The following is an 18,578-nucleotide window of genomic DNA, read 5'->3' on the forward strand; positions in this document are numbered from 1 at the left end:
GGTAAACCTCTGGAATTTGCTACTACGGGAAGCTATGGAGGCCATGTTGTTGGGTGTATTTAAGGCAGAGACTGATAGTCATCTGAATAGTTAGGATATCAGTGGTTATGGGGAAAAGGCCGGGGAGTGGAGCTGAGTGGGAGAATGGATCAGAATGGCGGCACAGACTTGACAGAACAAATAGTCTGGTGCTGCTGTATCTTCTGTTTGAGAATAATTTTCTTTTTTTTTGGAAAACTTTATTGAAAGACTTTAATCAAAATACAGTTAAACATAACAAAAAGTGAAGAACAAACTTTTATAAAAAACCCCACCCAACCTCCCACCCCTTCAGCCAGCTCCCTTAAGGGGAGCCAAATATAAAAACAATACAATTAATATAAAGAATATTTCAAAGTATTTCCAAATTCATATATTCCAAATAAGGAGACCACATTTTAACAAAAAACAAATAATTATCATGCAAATTACATGTAATTTTTTTCCATTATAATACATTCTCAATTCATTATGCCAGTGTGTTATGTTTATCGCCACATAATCTTTCCAAGTAGTAGCTACACATTTTCGTGCTACACACAGCACTAGACGTACAAATGCAATTTGAAATTTATCAAACCCTACCCCTTTCAAATAAATCATATATCCCAACAAAAAAACAAAACAGAAAAAAAAATCGATGGGTCTAAAGGCAATTTAAAGTTAAATAATTTTTCCCAAACCAATCTAATTCTTCCCAAAATGGTTGTACATTAACACAAGACCAGACAGCATGTAAAAAAAGTTCCATTACATAATCCACATCTAAAACAAGAATCTGAATTACTAAACCCATATTTTTTCAATATCTCTGGAGTCAAATATAACTGATGCAAAAAATTATAATTAACCATTCCATAACGTCACTTTAGTAACACTATCATGGCACATAGCCTCCTGATTATCTTCGGAAAAAATATAGGTTAAATCACTTTCCCATTTAAGTCTAAATTTCTCCCAATCTGGTTTATCCATCGCATTTTGTAACAATTGGTACACATCCAAAATATAACTTTTCTTAGGTACAGAAGAAATCAAAGACTCAAATTTCGTTAACATAGGCAAATTCATCTCTTTACCATAATTACCTTTTATCAAAGCTCTAAGTTGATAGTACACAAATAAAGAGTTTACAGATATATCAAATTTCTCCCTCAGTCAGTTAAAGGAAAGAAACTGCCCTTCTTCAAAACAGTCCTGAACTATCTTAATACCCTTAGAATTCCATCTCTTTAAATGATTATTGAATGTTGAAAAAAGAATAAGATGATTATGATATAATGGGGTTTGAATTGATAATTTGCCCTTTGATCCTAAAACCATATTTTGTTTAACCCATATCCTTAACAAATGTTTTAGTACCGGCATATTACATTCCCGCAATAAATTCCTATTCCACTTAAATATAAACTGGTGTATTTCAACTTCAGATACAAAAGCCATTTCAACCTTTGCCCAACTCGGAGGTTGGTCCATATCCATCAATATAATAACAAATTTCAACTGAGCTGCTTCATAATAATTTTGAAAATGAGGTAACTGCAATGCAACCTAATGCATATTTCCATGTAAGTTTATGCAAAGCTACTCGTGCTAATTTTCCCTTCCATAAAAACTCCTGCACTGCTCTATTCAGATCCCCAAAAAAACCCTTTGAAAGTAAACATGGTATCGACTGAAACAAATATTGAATTCGAGGAAAAATATTCATTTTAATGCAATTTACTCGACCAATTAATGTTAACGACAGATCTTTCCATTTAGTCAAATCTATTTTAATGCTTTTTAATAAAGGAACATAATTTAATTAATGTAAAGATTGATCATTTGCATTTTCTACCACCCCTAAATATTTAATTCTATCTGACCATTTTAATTTTATAATACTTTTATATTCTGAATAATCTCCATCCCCAACTGGCATGAGAATCATTTTAAATGCCATCCATGGTCAGTTGGCTCGAGGTTAAAATCCCACTCCAACAATTTAAGGATAAACGCTTGAATTGAATTCTAAAAGAGTAACAAGGGAATGCTGGACAGTTAGAGGTGCTGTCCTTTGGTTGAAAAATATAACCACCTCTACTCTGAGGCAAATGTAAAGGAGGCCATGGAGAAGAAACTACTTCAAAGACATTTCGATGCAAATTTAGTTTAATATCTTCAAGTTTGTAGATGGCACACAGCTAGGTGAAAGTGAGCTATGAGGAGGATTTCAACAGGCTCCAGAGCAAGTTGAAAAGGTCACATGAGAAGATGCATGCAGGGAATATGTTATTGTGGATAAATGAGAAGTTTCCACTTTGGTGAATAACATAGGATTGCAGATTATCTGAATGGCGAGAGATTGGGAACGAGGGAGGTGCAGAGACACCGAATATTTGTGTGCAGGTGAGCAGGAGGTTAAGACAGCAAATGGAACTTTGGCCCTCAGAGTGAAAGGAATCAAGTACAGAAGCACAGGCATCTTCCTACAGTTGTTCAAGGTCTTGGTGAGACCACACCTCAAATATCGTGTGCAGTTTTGATCTCCTCAACTGAGGAATGATGTTCATAACAGAGAGAATGTCGCGAATGAACTCCATAATGGGGCATGGGTCTTGTTTTTGTTGGAGTTCAGGAGGATGAGAGGAACCATGGCGAAACATTTGAAATTATGAATGGATTAGACAGACCAGATGCAAGAAAGATGTTCTCAGTGTCAATGAAGGCCAGAACAAGTGGTCACCATTCAAGATATAGGGACAGAACATAAAGCTTTGAGATCATTAGACATTTGTTCACTCACAGAGTGCTGTACCAGTAGAATCCTCCATCGCAGCATACTGAATCATTAACTATATTCAAGTAGTTACGTATGGTACTAATGGTTAAAAAGATCAATAAATACAAGAAAGCAAGGGGCTAGAATTTGGATGATCAGCTATTATCATAGTGAACAGTAGCACATGTCTGTGGGGCTAAATGGTCCATTTCTGTTCTAATTCCTTTGTTTTTCATTGTTATGAGGAATAAATTAATCTCTCACCTTCAAGGGAATTAGTTAATCTTTTCTTAGTATGATTAATGAAAAAACTCTGGCGATCATCATATAGGCTTTTGTAAATTAATAACCAAGAACCTCGCATTACTGGTGACTCAACTTCAGAGGGAAACAAATTAAACATTCTAAAAGCTGGTATCATTATAAATCCTCTTTTTTTTGTCAGCTGATGACTTAAGACATCGTCTAAACAATTCTGTCCTATCGGAAAATCACAAACTTCTGTCCACACTGTGGTTGAAGTAAAAACACAAGATGCTGGAGAAACTCAGCGATTTGACCTTGTGCAGAGTCTTGTGTTTTTAATTCTGTCTTATTGTCACATTATGCCTGGAACTGTGAGAATGGTTTGTTTTGCAATCAATCCGGCAAGTCAACTCAAACATACAGAGAACAGTATAAAGTCGGAGAACAGGATGACGGTACAGTGTAAGGTGTTACACTGAAAAGATCAGTTACCAGATCATGAGAGAACAAGGCAAAGATTTGTGATCTAAAAGTTCTTTCATCCTTTCCCCCAGAACTGCACCAATTACTTGGCTATTGGACAACTGCATTCAGATTCATTGCGGGGGGATACAGAAAGGCTGGCTTTCACTTGGCAACTGTGCACTGACCGCTTTTAACTTTGTCCAATTTGGAGGGGTAAATTAGATGGGGTACTTGATGACAGATCAATTCACTTCCACCCATAGCCTTAAATTGGATCATCATAGCTTAACAAGACAACAACTTTCATACAAGCTGTTTTTATTCCTCTGTGTACTGATAAAAGTTGAAGTACAGTGGAAGAAAGCCTGAGTCAAACATGAACAGAAACACTAGGCCAAATGACTGGTTTCTTTGCTCGAATTTCCATGCAATTCTAAAAATGTAAGCCACCTGTAATAAAAATAATAAGGCACTTCATCCCACAAAGAAATAGTACATCCCAGTAACTGGTATCTACAACAAATACATACACAGCTGAGGTCACCCTGCCTACTGAACCACTGAATTAATTGTACAGAGGTGTCTGGCAGAGTAATCTTTCTCTCCTGACACCACCCAAGAAAATGACCTAATCCTGTTGTGTAACAGGTACCCTTGAGTACGTCAACATTTGTGTTAAGTCTGCCAGACAACTTCAAGGAGATAGAATAAGCATTGGAACAGATCGCCCATGTCATCTGACTGATTGAAGGAAAGTTAACTGGTTGGAGAACACAGCAGACAAAACATCTAGCCTGTAGCAAGAGATTTATTTCCTGTCATCTGCTTCTCACTGACATATAACAGATGCAAGATGGGTGTTAATGCAACAGCAAGATCAAAGAAGATATTTGAACTGTTCAATGCATTTACACCATTGAAAAAGCAATCACTTCACATCTGCAACAACAAGACCACACTTTAACACAACCATATAATCATCTTTAAAACATATGTCATAAGAGGAAGGCAACTACCCATATCTGGAGTCAAGTGTTCGCAAACCTAGTACACCTTGTCAGATGTTATTTTTCCATTCTGAGGGCAATTTAAAACAAATTTTCCAAAATGTATAGTCTCAAGTCGCACCATACTTTATCCTAATTTTATAGGCAGATGCAGATTCCATTGTGTTATTACAATTTATGTTCTTCTCTTTCCATTTATTGGGGAAGTATTTTTCTTACCTTGCCTTCTGTTCCTAATATTAATTTGACTTTAATCCTTTTCTGTTTGGAATGAGTAAGCTTGAATTTGTCTGAGCCTTTGCTCTCCTTATCCCTACAAGAGCTGTATTAGTGAGATGGAAAGTCATTGTCCCTCCTACTCACACCCAACGGCTGTCAGATGGGATGACATGCCTATCTTAGGGGAAAAAAATTAGATAGTTCTACTACTGAAATGAACTTTATGGGGTCCTTTTCTTAACTATTTTCATAATTTATCAGATTATCTAGTTGTGGTTTGTTGTTTTTCCCTTTTACACATGTTCAACCAATAACTTCACAAAGGAGGAGTTAGATTATTAGCACAAGTTTTACATGTTGTGTCTTTTTTTTTGTCTTTTTCAATGCATCCTAGGTTATTTGTAGCCATATGCAATAGCATATCTACTTTGTTGGATTCGTATTCTTATTACCCATGTACGATTTACTTACAAAACTCAAGAAAAATATTGAAGAAGAAAATAATAAACTGGTCTTCTACTTTACCTTGCAAAGTGGACGATCTCACGTTTACCAATATTGTACGCCATCTGCCAGACCTTTGCCCACTTACTCAAACTATCCCTATCTCTCCGCTGACACTCAGCAACCTCTACATAATTTGCTTTTCCATTCACTCCAGTGTCATCAGCAAATTTGGATACGCGATACTCAGTCCACTCTTCCAAATGATTAATGAATATTATTATGAACAGTTGTAGGTCCAGCACCAACCCCTCCTGCACTCTGCTCAACTCGAAATGCCAAGCAGAGAAACATCATGGCATCCATAAGGTCACAATTTCCTACAAAGAGAGACCAGATTGAACATGTTTATCTGCCTTTGGTTGGTTAAACAATCCTCTATTACCTCCAACTCCACATACCCCTATCTTAGCAATAGGCTTTTTTCTGCGGCACTTTATCGAATGCTTTCTAAACCTCCAAGTGCACATGTGCAGCTCTTCTCCTCCATCCACTGCACTCATGTCCTCAAAGAACAGCAGCGCATTTGTCAAGCACAACCTGCCCTACCTGAATGAGTGCCTGATTGAACAATTTTTATCCATGTCACTATTTATTCTTTAATAATGGTTTCATGCATTTTTCTCACAATGGACATCAAGCCAACTAGCATATAATTACTTGCCTTCTGTTCACTTTTTTAAAAAAAACACAGTGGAATGACATCTGCTGGCTTCCAACCTGCCCGGTGTCCAGTCTTGGTAAATTACCACAAACGCACCTGCTATGATTTCTTTCAGTACCATCAGGAGCAGGGGACGTGTCCACCTTTAGTCCTAATAGTTTGCTCCAGTCCACTCGTGCCTCCTCCTAGCTACCTTATTTTATTATGGATAGAAAAGTACATTGTTGTACAGACAGTTTAAATAACCTTTCACTGGGATTTCCCCTCACTTCATGGATAGGAGTCAAAAATATTATTTACAATGGAAATCATTTTTTTTAAACTGCCCTTTACCTCTCCCCCCACCAATGTTGATAATATCCAAATATTCGAGTTTATTATCTTTGCCAATTTCCGCTTGGAAATAATTGCATTTTGGTTCAAGTAGACTTAGTCCATCAATGCTCCTTCTGAACACAGAACTACAGCCAGTTTCCCATAAAAAGAAATCCCTCTTTCTAGTGCCAGCTCTATATCTGTGACGAGAAGCTACATTTTAACATTCCCGTATGTCAGCAATGCTCACCAGCCATAAGGTGTAGTTTTCTACAAGGGAACAGAGAGCAGATTGAACACATTTTAAAGGAAGTGAGAGAGGCAGGGTTTAGTAGTGTAAATGTCAGGATGTATGAACAAGAGGGTCAACTGCTCTATTAAAAAAGAGGAGAGCAGACAACGAGGTGAAAGGGGAGCAGAGTTGCCCTATTACTACAAAATCAGAGGGGCACAAGGGGGAGAGCAACAAGAAATGGCAAAAAACTGGGGCTCAAACACGACGTTCAAGATAAAATCAGATGGAGTCACCGGACTTTGTCATGGGTGGAATTCAAAACATGGATGAGCCAGAATTATTTTGTTTTTGCAACTCAAAAGCTTTGACATTGAGCGCTCACAAAGAAAGTACTGGACAAACTCAGCGGGGCAGGCAGCGTCTATGGAAAACAAGTTAATGTTATGAATAATATTGCTTCACGAGGAAAAGCAAGAACCAGGTAGGTGCCCAAATAAAAGTGGGGTGAGAGAGGAGCAGGACAAGCAGGTGATTGGTGAATACAGGTGGGGGGGGGGGGGCAAGAAAAGAAAGGAGGTCAGAGGTGATAGCGGGAAGGGGAAGAGGGCATTCCACGGATGCTGCTTCATCCATCGAGTGCTTCCAGCACTCTCTTTGTGTATGCTCCAGTTTTCCCAGTATTGGTAGACTACTTGTTTACCACCTTTGACATCAGGTTCCTATCAAATCCACCCTTCAATCATATCAACAGTTCACTCAGACAGTGTGTATCAGAAGTCACACCTGGTGCTGAAGTTTGCCAGGTACCATCCAATATCCTCTTCAGCCTTGCCCTGCTGTTTTCTCTCTTTCTTTGGCTTGGCTTCGCGGACGAAGATTTATGGAGAGGGTAAAAGTCCACGTCAGCTGCAGGTTCGTTTGTGGCTGACAAGTCCGATGCGGGACAGGCAGACACGGTTGCAGCGGCTGCAGGGGAAAATTGGTTGGTTGGGGTTGGGTGTTGGGTTTTTCCTCCTTTGCCTTTGTCAGTGAGGTAACACATTAGTTAACTGCACCCTTCCCTCCACCTCACTGAAACTCTCGTTAACACCCATGAGCAGAGGCATTGATCTGAGAGCCCATTCAGTGGTCAGTTGCTGACCAAGCTGGATATCAGTGGAGCAGGAGGGAAAGTCTGGATAGGCAGCTAATGGAGATACAGTTGTAATATGGGGAGTTGGCACTGGGATAAGGCTAGAAGCATGGAGTTGCCATAGTTTACCAGGGTGAACGAAGGATGCCATTGCTGCCCTTCGGCAGAATGATCACTGGCCAAGGTCCAACTAACATGGATTAAATCAGACAAGCCGCCTGTGATATAGAGTGAATGAGCAATTGTGCCATGAAATGAAAAAGATAAGCCTGAGTAATTGAACTTCCACCAACTTTTCCTCTTCAGGTGGGATGATTCATCGGCTGTATAATGGCTTCCCATTTGTACTGGTTCAGAGTCACTCAGACTTCAATTGATTAACAAATTATAGCAGAACCCTACCTCCACCCTAACCACTTCCCATTAAACCATCATTTATTTTTAAAAAAAGACTTTGGAATGATTCATCTTGCAGCATTGCTGAACCAGGTTTTGATTTTAATTCTTTCAAATGGTTTGCTCATGAGTTCATTCTGTTAACTGGGAAAGGTAATGTTTAGCAGAATTAGATGGAGTACAGTATTCAGAACGGTTAATCCAAATCCCAAACTAATTAAATATGCTCAATGATTAATTCATTTAAAACTCGGACAAAGAGAAAAAAAAGTTGACGTCACACATAATACTTTGCACAGGCAAGGATAACCCATGTAAGGACGTGCTCTAGTGTGGCATGCGGGAAAGGGAGGTCACAGGGGGCCGAGTGCACAGAATAAAGCTCACTTCAGAGAAAAGATCTACATCGGAAACACTCTTTTCTGGCTGCAAAAAAGGATGTCAAATATCAGTTTTGCTCAGAGCTCCATTGATGCAGTGTTAACCACATCAGCAGAATTCAAATAAAGCTGGTTAAGTTTCCCGCCTTTTCTCTCCATACCAAATCTTCATTCAAATGTCCGTAAATCATAGCTTGAAGGAACAAAACTATGACAGATACACACCGCCCTGCATTCATTTCTCAGTCCTCATTATGAGCTCCGTTCAAGGCACAAGCAGTAAAGTTAACTTTTCAGTGCTTGTATATAATGTACATGATTGATTTTTAAAATACAGTTCATAATCGTGATTACCACTTCCTTTTGGTGCTGATGAAGAACGTATGAGGTCAAGGAAGTGTGTTATCAACTTTAATAACTTGGTCACAAGCACAGCAGCAAAAAAAAGTTAAAGGAAAACTTCAGAGGAACCAGGGTTTAGTGGTGTAATAAAAGATCTATGATAAGAGCAAGGTACCCGCTCAGGGATTAAATCTGGCAGGCACGATAAGACAATCACCAGCACAAATCTACATGTTCTGCTGTTTATCCAGTTTTTTTTTAAATCAAAAGTTTTGTAAATGTGTCCTCATAAATTGGCATTAGTAAAGCTCAGCTACTCAGGAAAACAAATATTTTTGTTTAAAAAAAAATTTTAAATGCATTTTTAAATGAGCTCCATGAGACAAATGAAACAAAAAACAAACTCCATGAAAATCCCTTGATATTTGCACTGGACTATTCTTTGACAAGAGTCCTTGGCAGCAAACTAAAAACCTAAAATTGATTTGGTCTACTCTTAACATCCAATGTAATGTTCCATTTTCTTTTACCCATGATGAATGTAAAATTACAGTTCATTTTATTACCAGCAGTACGAGAAAGAAATTGTGTGCTGTGATTAAACTTCAGATCTCATGAAATTAATTTCTCTTTCCGAACTGTGTTCAACAGTTGGCGAAGCCTGACTGCAAACTTTCACTGCAAGGAGCAACAGTTCTAGAGCTGCCACTTCAGTGCCTGAGCATTTCAATCTCTGTAACACTGGACAACAATTTTTTTCCCCAAAAAGATTTGCTTCCTGAAAATAAATCTGGGATGATGATGGATAACTTCAAGATGAACACAAAGATAATTTTATATTTGCCGTATCACGTCGGAAGTTGGAAAAACATGAAATTAACTTTTATTGACTATAACGTGTTTAATTGCATAATGAAGCTGACACATTGCATTAGTTCAACTGCACAGGTTGCACAACACATTTGAGGACCCCAGGAGTTGTCTTCATTTTACTACTGAAGTACAGCTCATAGGCTTTCTTAGTAAGTGCAGTCATGCTGCATCTTTGAGCCTTTAAGGTAACAATATATCGCAGCTGATGAGACATTTCTGCTGTATTGAATCTTCCTCAAGACAATAATGCTATTAAGTAGTTACCATACTTTTGCCTGAAGAACATGTGTCACAACATGCATTCAATCTACATCAACGTAATGCACAACATCTGTATATTTAAGCTGCTTTTAGAGCCTCGCTCCATCTATCTGAATTACATATGCCTCAGCCAAAGACAATATTTTTAGAGCACCTGCAGGGAGTGCTTGCCCAGGCAACTGACCAAAACAGCTTGTTTTGTGGGTAATGTACTAGTTGACATGACAAGAAATCACACAAATAGGTTATGTCTAAAAAAAACAGTACATGATAGGAAAATTTTAGTGATTTTCATGAACACCAACCCAAAATCCACGAAGTACACCCAAACATGTACAGGAAGCAAAATTCTCATTATCTATATTGGCCCGAAGAAATGGCCAGAATATAAACTCTTTAAAAAAAATTGTGATCTTGGACGCCTAACGCAATGGTGTTTTTCCCAGGAAAAGCAGACACAAGTTAAACTAACCTGATCAGAGAGAAATGTTCTCAAAGTCGGCACTGGATGTCAACATCACCTGTATTATGCAATCAGCATAACTCTTAATTACTATTGTGGTCTGTTTTAGGCAAGAATATTATGTGTCATGTGAAGCTACTTGTGAGTTGGTTGGTGAAAAACAAATTAATCCAAGCTACAAGTTGCAAATGAAAGCTTAACAAGGAATTGGATTCTATGAATGTTTGTGTGTGTGCATCCATGGAAGCATGGGATCCACAAATGAACTGTTTCCAATAATTCCCCCATACCACAGTGCACAGAACCAGCAGCCATATAACGTTAAGCAGCATTTCTCAGGTTAAGCTAACGACTGGAATGTTGCAATTAACAATGGTATAGAATTTCTGAAAAACAAGCATTTTTTTTCTGATACAGATCAGCAAGGAGATATTACAAACATTCCCCATATTTCCACCAACTCAAATAATCACCATTGCTGCTTGCCAGTGTTAATCTGCATTTATAGGACTCAAGCAATAAGTTCTGTAGAGAGAACTTAAACCTTGCTCAGTGCTTGTAATAGTTCAAACCAAGAGGTCGAAATAGTGAATACCCAGTTACAGTGTGGCCGGGTTATAACCTGATCATTGGTGTCCATAAAACCTCATCACGAAGAAAGCAGGCTTGTGCTAAATTGGGGGATTTAATAGATCCCTGCTGGGAGCCCAAGGTCCCTGCTCCTGCCGAGAGCCTGACATCCCCTCTCCTGCCCGGGAGCCCCACGCCCAATCCAATGACTCATCGCATTATATCCAAATTCACGTTAAATCAGATGCATAAAATCAAGGTTTCACTGTAAAACAATATTCTATCATGAATTAAATTTTACATTTGATTGGGGTGTGATGAGAACTAATGGAATTCATTTTTGGTAGTTCAGTGTTTGGCTCAAGAAAATGCATCTCTGTCTGTGCACGTGTTATTCGAATGCCAGGGTTGTCTTCAGGACCATTGCAACAGAGACACCACTCTCTTTCGTGTGTTCTCACATCACCTGAATCTTCAGCAAAATCCAATAGAAAGCTGTAAAATTGAGCTTGGAGCACCCCCTACAGCTGCACTAACCAGCTTCATATTGGTTATTGATTTCTGAATGCTTCCAGAAAATACACCAGCTGGAGCTACGTTTGGTGACAGAATTTATTCCCATGGAATTTAAAATTCTATCCCCAAATGGCCTCCTTTGTTTCTATCCAAGGGTGGAAATTGAGGGAAATAAAAGAGGGAACTGTAGAGATCCCAGTGTGAATCTCACCTGTCTTTAACTATTTATGCAAGGGTTTTGTTTGTATAAAATGAAGGCTATTGGGGTGGACATGTACAGCACGAAACTTGAAAAACGTATGGTGTATGTGGCAATGGAGCAGGTCGTGGTATACGTTATCTGATCAGCTTCTACCATCTTGCTGAACATTTAATGAACTGTATATGCAGTTGGGTGGTTCCAAATTAATGATAGTCCCTACCTAGGTCAGCTTGGGTTAATTCATCTTGATGGATAACAGTCAATACTTCCATGCTTAAAGTGAAATCATAATTATACCAACACATGAATGGATCTTGTCTCATGGAGTCAGCAAAATTTGGTACATAAATATTGCACAATTGTTCTAAAATAAAAACTTAAGGAAAAGTTTGCAAACGTGGATCGATAACAAAGATGGCTGAATAAAATTGGGCTCCCTAAACAAAAGATTTTTCTTTTTTAAACATGTGCACACACAATAGCTGTAATTTAAGAAAACTGCTACATCATGAATTCTTCACTGGATTGAATGTCAACATGGCAAAATTAATTTTCTTGTTCTTTTATGCGTAGCTCTATGCTAATTAACAGCTGAGAGCTCCAGCTCAACAAAATTCAACAATCTAACAATCATCTTCCCATCATTTGACCGTTAGTCACTTCCATAATACATGGCACAATGTACAGCGTTTCACAGTAGCGTAATATTTGGAAAGGTCAATTGACAATACAAATAGCTGCACACATTTCCAAATCACACAAGGAGCTTTGAATCTCTTCTCAGTCTCTTCACTGCCCCTACTGCCAAAATGCTCTCACCTTCCTGCAAAATGGATCACATAACATTACAGCACAGTTCAGGCCCTTCACCCCACAATGTTATGCTGATCCATTGAAACATACTCGACAACAATCTCACTTTTCCCCACTTCACACCCATCCTTGGTCTCCATCTGAAGGCTTTGATGTCAGTACAAGGAAGACCTTTCTCAATACACATTATTGACTTGGAGACCTTTCTCAATACACATTATTGACTTGGAGATACAATTTGTAGATGACACATCACACTGGAGGTATGGTGAGCTGCAATTTGCACAGTTATAAACTTTATATTGGTGGAGATCAGTGGATGATTTGGAAAGACACATGGCATAGGAAATTTAAACAAACATTTTGAAACATTACCTTTAGAAGGAAGAGGCAAGACAATCAAAATCAAACAATTCTAAATAGAATCCAAGAACAAAAAAACATGGGGGTGGTGGTTAATTTCCAGGGAAGGTTCATAATGTGGCCATAAAGCAGGATATGTATCGAGTCAGAGTACAAGATCAAGAAAGTCATCATGAAAACATTGGTTCAGTATTGCAAGGAAGATTGTACATTAACAAAGATGTGAAGGCTTTTTAAAGGGTGCAGATGAGATTCCCTAAAACATTTCCAAGGAGGAGTGATTTTTAAGATTTGTGACGAAACTTAATAAGATGAGGTTCTTCTCATCGGAACAAAGGAAGCCAATGAAGGAATATGAAATGGGTATTTAAATCCTGATAGGTATCGCAATAGTAGTACCATTCCCAGTGGCCAAGGCTCGTGAAACTCAGAATGGAGGTGACTGGCAAAAGAGCCAAAATTGGGTCAAGGATTTTTCTTTTTTTTTAATTACAGCAAACTATTGGTGTCTGGAAATACTCTGTCAGGGGTGATTGTGAAGGCATTGTTAATCGTGGCTTTTAAAAGGAAGCTGGCTTAGTACCTGAAAAGAAAGAATTTGCGGAGTTTAGCAGAGAGAGCTGGGCTGCTAGTTACATCAAACCTGCATTGTATTGATGGTCCTCGTTGTAACCATTTCATAATCCTGCGTTACTTGAATAGGAACTCTTCTCCCACCCAGCCGAGGCTGACAGATATGGCACTCTTTAGAATTATCCCACATCTCTTTTGATGCTTTCAATGTCCAGTGCTCTGACACACCTCCCAGACTGAAGAGGTATTGGAATGATAGCATTGCTGGAATCTAGGATGCACCCCTAATTTCAAGTCGCTTTTTAAAAAATCTTATCAAATGATCCATTTTCGCTCCCATCCCATGTTTCAAAGGTAGTGACAAAGTCCACATTTCGCACACAGCCATGCCCCCCACCCCCCCCACTCTTCCTTTCCACAAGAAGATCTATTCAGTTGTTGAATGGTCCTGCCCTTCCAGTGAAGTAAGGCAAATAGGAAGAAGAATTTTGTGGAAAGGTGGATGGGTATAGGGAAACGGGAAAAATATGAACAGCCCTGTAAATGAAAATAGCTACAATGATCAAGAGTTTAGTTCAGTGGTTTTCAAACTTTTTCTTTCCACTCACATACCACTTTAAGAAAATTCCTAGGCCATAGGTGCTCTGTGATTAGTAAGGGATGACTTCAGTTGGTATCTTAGTGGGAAATAAAAGGTTAAGAGAACCATTGCTCTTGACCCAATATTTTGCTTGAGAAAAATTGTTATTGGCCCCTTTCCTTCGAAGCTATGAAACTGTGCACATAACGAGTCAATTAGGTAAAATTAAAACAGTGGTTTTCAAACTTTTTCTTTCAACTCACATACCATACTGAAGTCATCCCTTACTAATCACAGAGCACCTACAGCAGAAGGATCGCTTAAAGTGGGAAGTGGATGGAAAGGAAAAAAAATTGAAAACCATTGGTTTAGTCAATGGGTTAACTTGGAAGTCAAGCAATTGCAGAGGATTTATCAGCCATCTTACCTATGTCATTAGGAAATGCGTTGTCACTTTAGTTGAGGTCATACGGCAACGCATCTGAAAAGTTAAACAACAATATCAACAATATTAAACTTTCAACAGTGTATAAAAACACTGACAAAGTAAGATTATTATTTCTCAGAGTGATAAATAACGGCATCAAGTGAGACACAATGGATTTGAATGCAGTTTATTGCTCAAAGAATTTCTAAGATCTATAAATTCCTTTCTGCAATCTTGGCTGACAATAATACCAAAAATATGATAATTGCATTAATTTTTTTTAAATCAATGATGAATGAGCTGAAGGATTAAATATTTTTGTTTCCACTTAACCTATAGTTTCTGCAATTAGTTATTTGCATTGCTCCTGTTTTGTATTCCAAGTTCCTTCAGGAACAGCTTATTGCCTTCAGACCAAATCGTCACATCACCAATTTCAACCCTTTTTTCCTTTATTGAAACATTACTGCATTGCCTCAGTACAATACCTGGCAACTATCCAGTCTTACTCGGTGCATGTTTGCGCCTTTTAACCCTTGTACTTTCGACGCAAGTTAATATCTGCAAATGTGTGTGAAAATACTCTATTTAGCCACTTTCTTTTCTGGTTTGTAATTGGTGACGTGACGAGAATTAGCTAATTATGTTTCAACATAATAGCTGAAGAGCTGAGATCACGTCGAAATATTCTTCAAGTTCAGCTTGCTCTCTTTACCGGCTTTGCAACAGGCATTCAAGATCTCGCCATTTGTGGGGTTCCACTTGCTTTCGCTCAGGAAATGTCGACCAGTTGTCCCTCGATTTCTGCAGCATTTCTGGCTCATCAGTCTGAAAACTTCCCCATTATATTACAGATTAATAACCAAATTAATCTTGTGGATACTTTCATGGGTTTAACCAAAACAAGTCCTTTCACCATCAGAATTATGGCATCAAAATTAATTCATCCAGCCATTTCCATCTACATCATAACAGCAGGACCTCATCAAATCATAATGATTCCATTTTTGGATTATCAGACTTTAGAAATTTCATATTTCATTCCCTCTTTACAAACGTGAAACAAATGAGGGCCAAGAACCAATTCTTGGAGAGCCCACAAATTACAACTTTCCAGATCATGCTGCCCAGCATATTATCCATGCATCTCAAACCAGACTCTTAAAATAAACACCTCCAGATCCATCCTCGCACGAGATATCCAGGACAACAGAGAAAGTACTTCAAGGATGCCCACAAAACCTCTCTGTATGAAGCTAACACCCCTACATAGAATCCTTGCCTCTACATGGGGTTGTCTAATGTGCAAATGTAAAGGTAGCGTAAAGGTTCCATTATTGTCACGTGATACTACATTTAGAATGTAACATACATGAAATTCTTTTAACTACATCTACCGCAAGTAAGACAGAGAGTCACTACTTTGTCAAGCACCCCTCACAGAAATGAGGCCCAGTGAGGAACAAACTCATAACGCCAATTGACAAGACCAATGCTCTAACCACTGAGCTATGGAGCCAGGCTAATGTAGCTTCAGATATCAACTGTGGAAGCTAGATATAATAAAAGGATAGAGCATGCACCAATCCAAACAACCAAACTAGCCGACTTTCTCCCTTGCCCATGTAGCAGGGTTTGCAGATCCCTCATGGGGCTCTAATGACCTCTGAATGCAAAAAAAACGTGAAAGCGTATTATTTTGACCACAAAGATGATAGAAGATTAGGAGGAAACTCAGATTCTTCCTTTTGGGTCTGTGTTTGGATGAGATCAGGCTGTTGTATGTTTGATGAAGGGTTCAAGCCCAAAGCATTGGTTGTACATCTTTGCTTCCTATGAATACTGCACAGCCTTCTGAGTTTCTCCTGCATGTTTGCGTATTAACTACATTCACAGCATCTGCAGACTCCACTGTCTTGTGCTTTATTGGGTGTTTGCGCCAAGTCTTTGACAGAGTTCTTGATTTTACTCTGCACCATTTAGTTAATGTGCTCTGAGATACACTTTGATAAATTGGGAATGCACACGTCAATTTCAAACCACCCAGCCAGTTGTTCTTCACAAAATATTATTTTCTTAAAGCATTTTGAAGGATACCCAAGTTCTTACGATAGCCAGGTGCAGTAAAGATGCAACCATATGTGAATAATTTAGCTTGGAAACCTCTGTGCTATTGTAAACGGCCACTTCATTCCAATTGAACATTTATCAGTTGGCATAGAGATCTTTTATCCATCTTAACAGTCTTCAGACTATGGGCTTAAGAACCATCTGGATTTTTAGATGCCAAATATATATTTGATTTCTTCTTTTTAATTACATACCCATTCTGTTCCTCGTTGTTGCTTACATTTGATTATTGTCCAGATCTTAATTACACTGGTCAACCCTTCCCCCCCCCTACCCCCCCACCACCCAAAAGGTTTGCTTCCTGAAAAAAAAATTGGGATTTTGATAGATAACTTCAAGCTAAACACAAAGATAACTTCAGATTTGTTGCATCATGTAGGAAGTTGGAGAAACATTAATTTAACTTTTATTGAATTTAGCATGTTTAATTGCATAATCGCACATTCCATTCATTAATTTGACCAAAAAAGGTTTTGTGGCTAATTTTGGTTTACACTGCACTCAGCATCTAATGCCACTCATATCTAACAATAGTGGGCCAGCATTAATGAATTCCAGTTGCCCTGATACTGCTTTTCCATGATTGCAATGTTCTGGTGAAACCTTTCACCATGTTCGTCACTGACGGCACCAACGTCAGCAGGGAAGACATCCAAGGGCGAATGCAGAAAATAAATTTTCAATTACATGCTGCGCTTTATGGTTTTATATGCTTGAAACATGTTGTCCATCAGCTGGATGTAGTTGGGTGCTCTGTAGTTGCCAAGAAAATTCTCAACAACATCTTTAAATGCCTTCCATGTTATTTTCTCTGGCCTCACTCGCGATCTTTGAACATTCTGTCATTAATAATGTGACTGACCCAAACAGCTTGCATTTTGGGAAATATGCTAGTAGACCTAAAATATGACCTAAAATATTGTGTGGGAAATTTTTACGGTAATTTTTAAGATCAGCTGGCCAAAATCCAAAAATAAACAAAATTGTTCAGGAAGCAGTGTTATTAGAATTTTGCAGCAATGTGTTCATTATTGCTTCCTAATTTTGTTTTTAAATTTAGACGTACATTGCAGCACAGTAACGGGCCCTTCAGCCCAAATGCCCAAAATAACCTGAAACCCCATACAATTTTGATGGGTGGGAGGAAACCTACGCAGACACGGGGCGAACGTGCACACTCCTCACAGACATCGCCCGATTCGAACCCAGATCAGTGGCGCTGAAATAGTGTTGCACAAGCTGCAATGCTAAGCAATCTTTTGACCACAATTTTTTGCTTTTAATCATTTGCCTCAAATTTGAGACGACAAAACAATTCCGCTTATAAATTTCTCTTTGCTTGTTCTATATGAAGAGAAGCTTTTGAAACAAAACTGTTCACCTGAAACAAAAGTTTAAAAAGTAATAATTGGCTTCCAAATCCTGAGATAGGAGTTTGCCCGTTCTGAGTGTTGACATTACCAGTACACCACAGGCAGGGCAGGGAGTTTCCAGCTTTAAACGTACTGCCAGTCCTGTAAGAACAAGCCCAGTAGGTTCCAAAGATGTCATTTTGTTTTTCCACACTTTAAGTTGTACTTCACCTTTCCAGAGCTCGACTGAACATTTAAAAAAAAATTACCTCAATGATACACGCTGAGTACAATTGAACAAGAATTCGACATAAATTTATTCAAAGCCTGAAATCCTTCAAAATTTTCCAAAAAACTCGAATTGCCAATGGTAATGCCTGGTTTCCACTCAAAAACCAAAGAAATTAAATGTAAATGTTAAATGCATGAAATCTGGTCTGCAATCTGTTCAATTGTGAACATTTCTAATACCAGGGACAAAACAAATATTTCACCAGTTTCACTCAGGATGAAGATCGGAGACTTATCAAAATACGTATGCTTGTGTGTTTCATTGAGGAATAATGATTCTGTTCCACAATCTTCAATCTCCACTTTGCTATTGGATCAAATTAAAAACTCTCTTCCACTCCAAGTCAAGCATTTGGAGGAGCAGCAGGGACACAGACCCAGCCACCAGTCATCATTCATCACATTAAGAATGTGGGCAGACAGGAATGACGTGCATCTGTTTAGGCTCTTCTCCCC

The 18,578-nt window shown here is 38.5% G+C and overlaps 1 long non-coding RNA gene across 10 annotated transcripts in view; it reads right to left on the reverse strand.

Moving 5' to 3' along the window:
* LOC138759500 (uncharacterized) overlaps positions 1 to 18,578 on the reverse strand; it is a 245,767-nt gene that overhangs the window by 54,562 nt on the left and 172,627 nt on the right. For all 10 annotated transcript variants that reach the window (XR_011354878.1, XR_011354886.1, XR_011354877.1 and 7 more), the window contains exon 2: positions 14,350 to 14,403. This is a non-coding gene — a long non-coding RNA (uncharacterized lncRNA). The remainder of the gene's footprint in view (positions 1 to 14,349; positions 14,404 to 18,578) is intronic.

Source organism: Narcine bancroftii, chromosome 3 (assembly GCF_036971445.1).
Source record: "Narcine bancroftii isolate sNarBan1 chromosome 3, sNarBan1.hap1, whole genome shotgun sequence".
Classification (NCBI taxonomy): Eukaryota; Metazoa; Chordata; class Chondrichthyes; order Torpediniformes; family Narcinidae; genus Narcine; species Narcine bancroftii.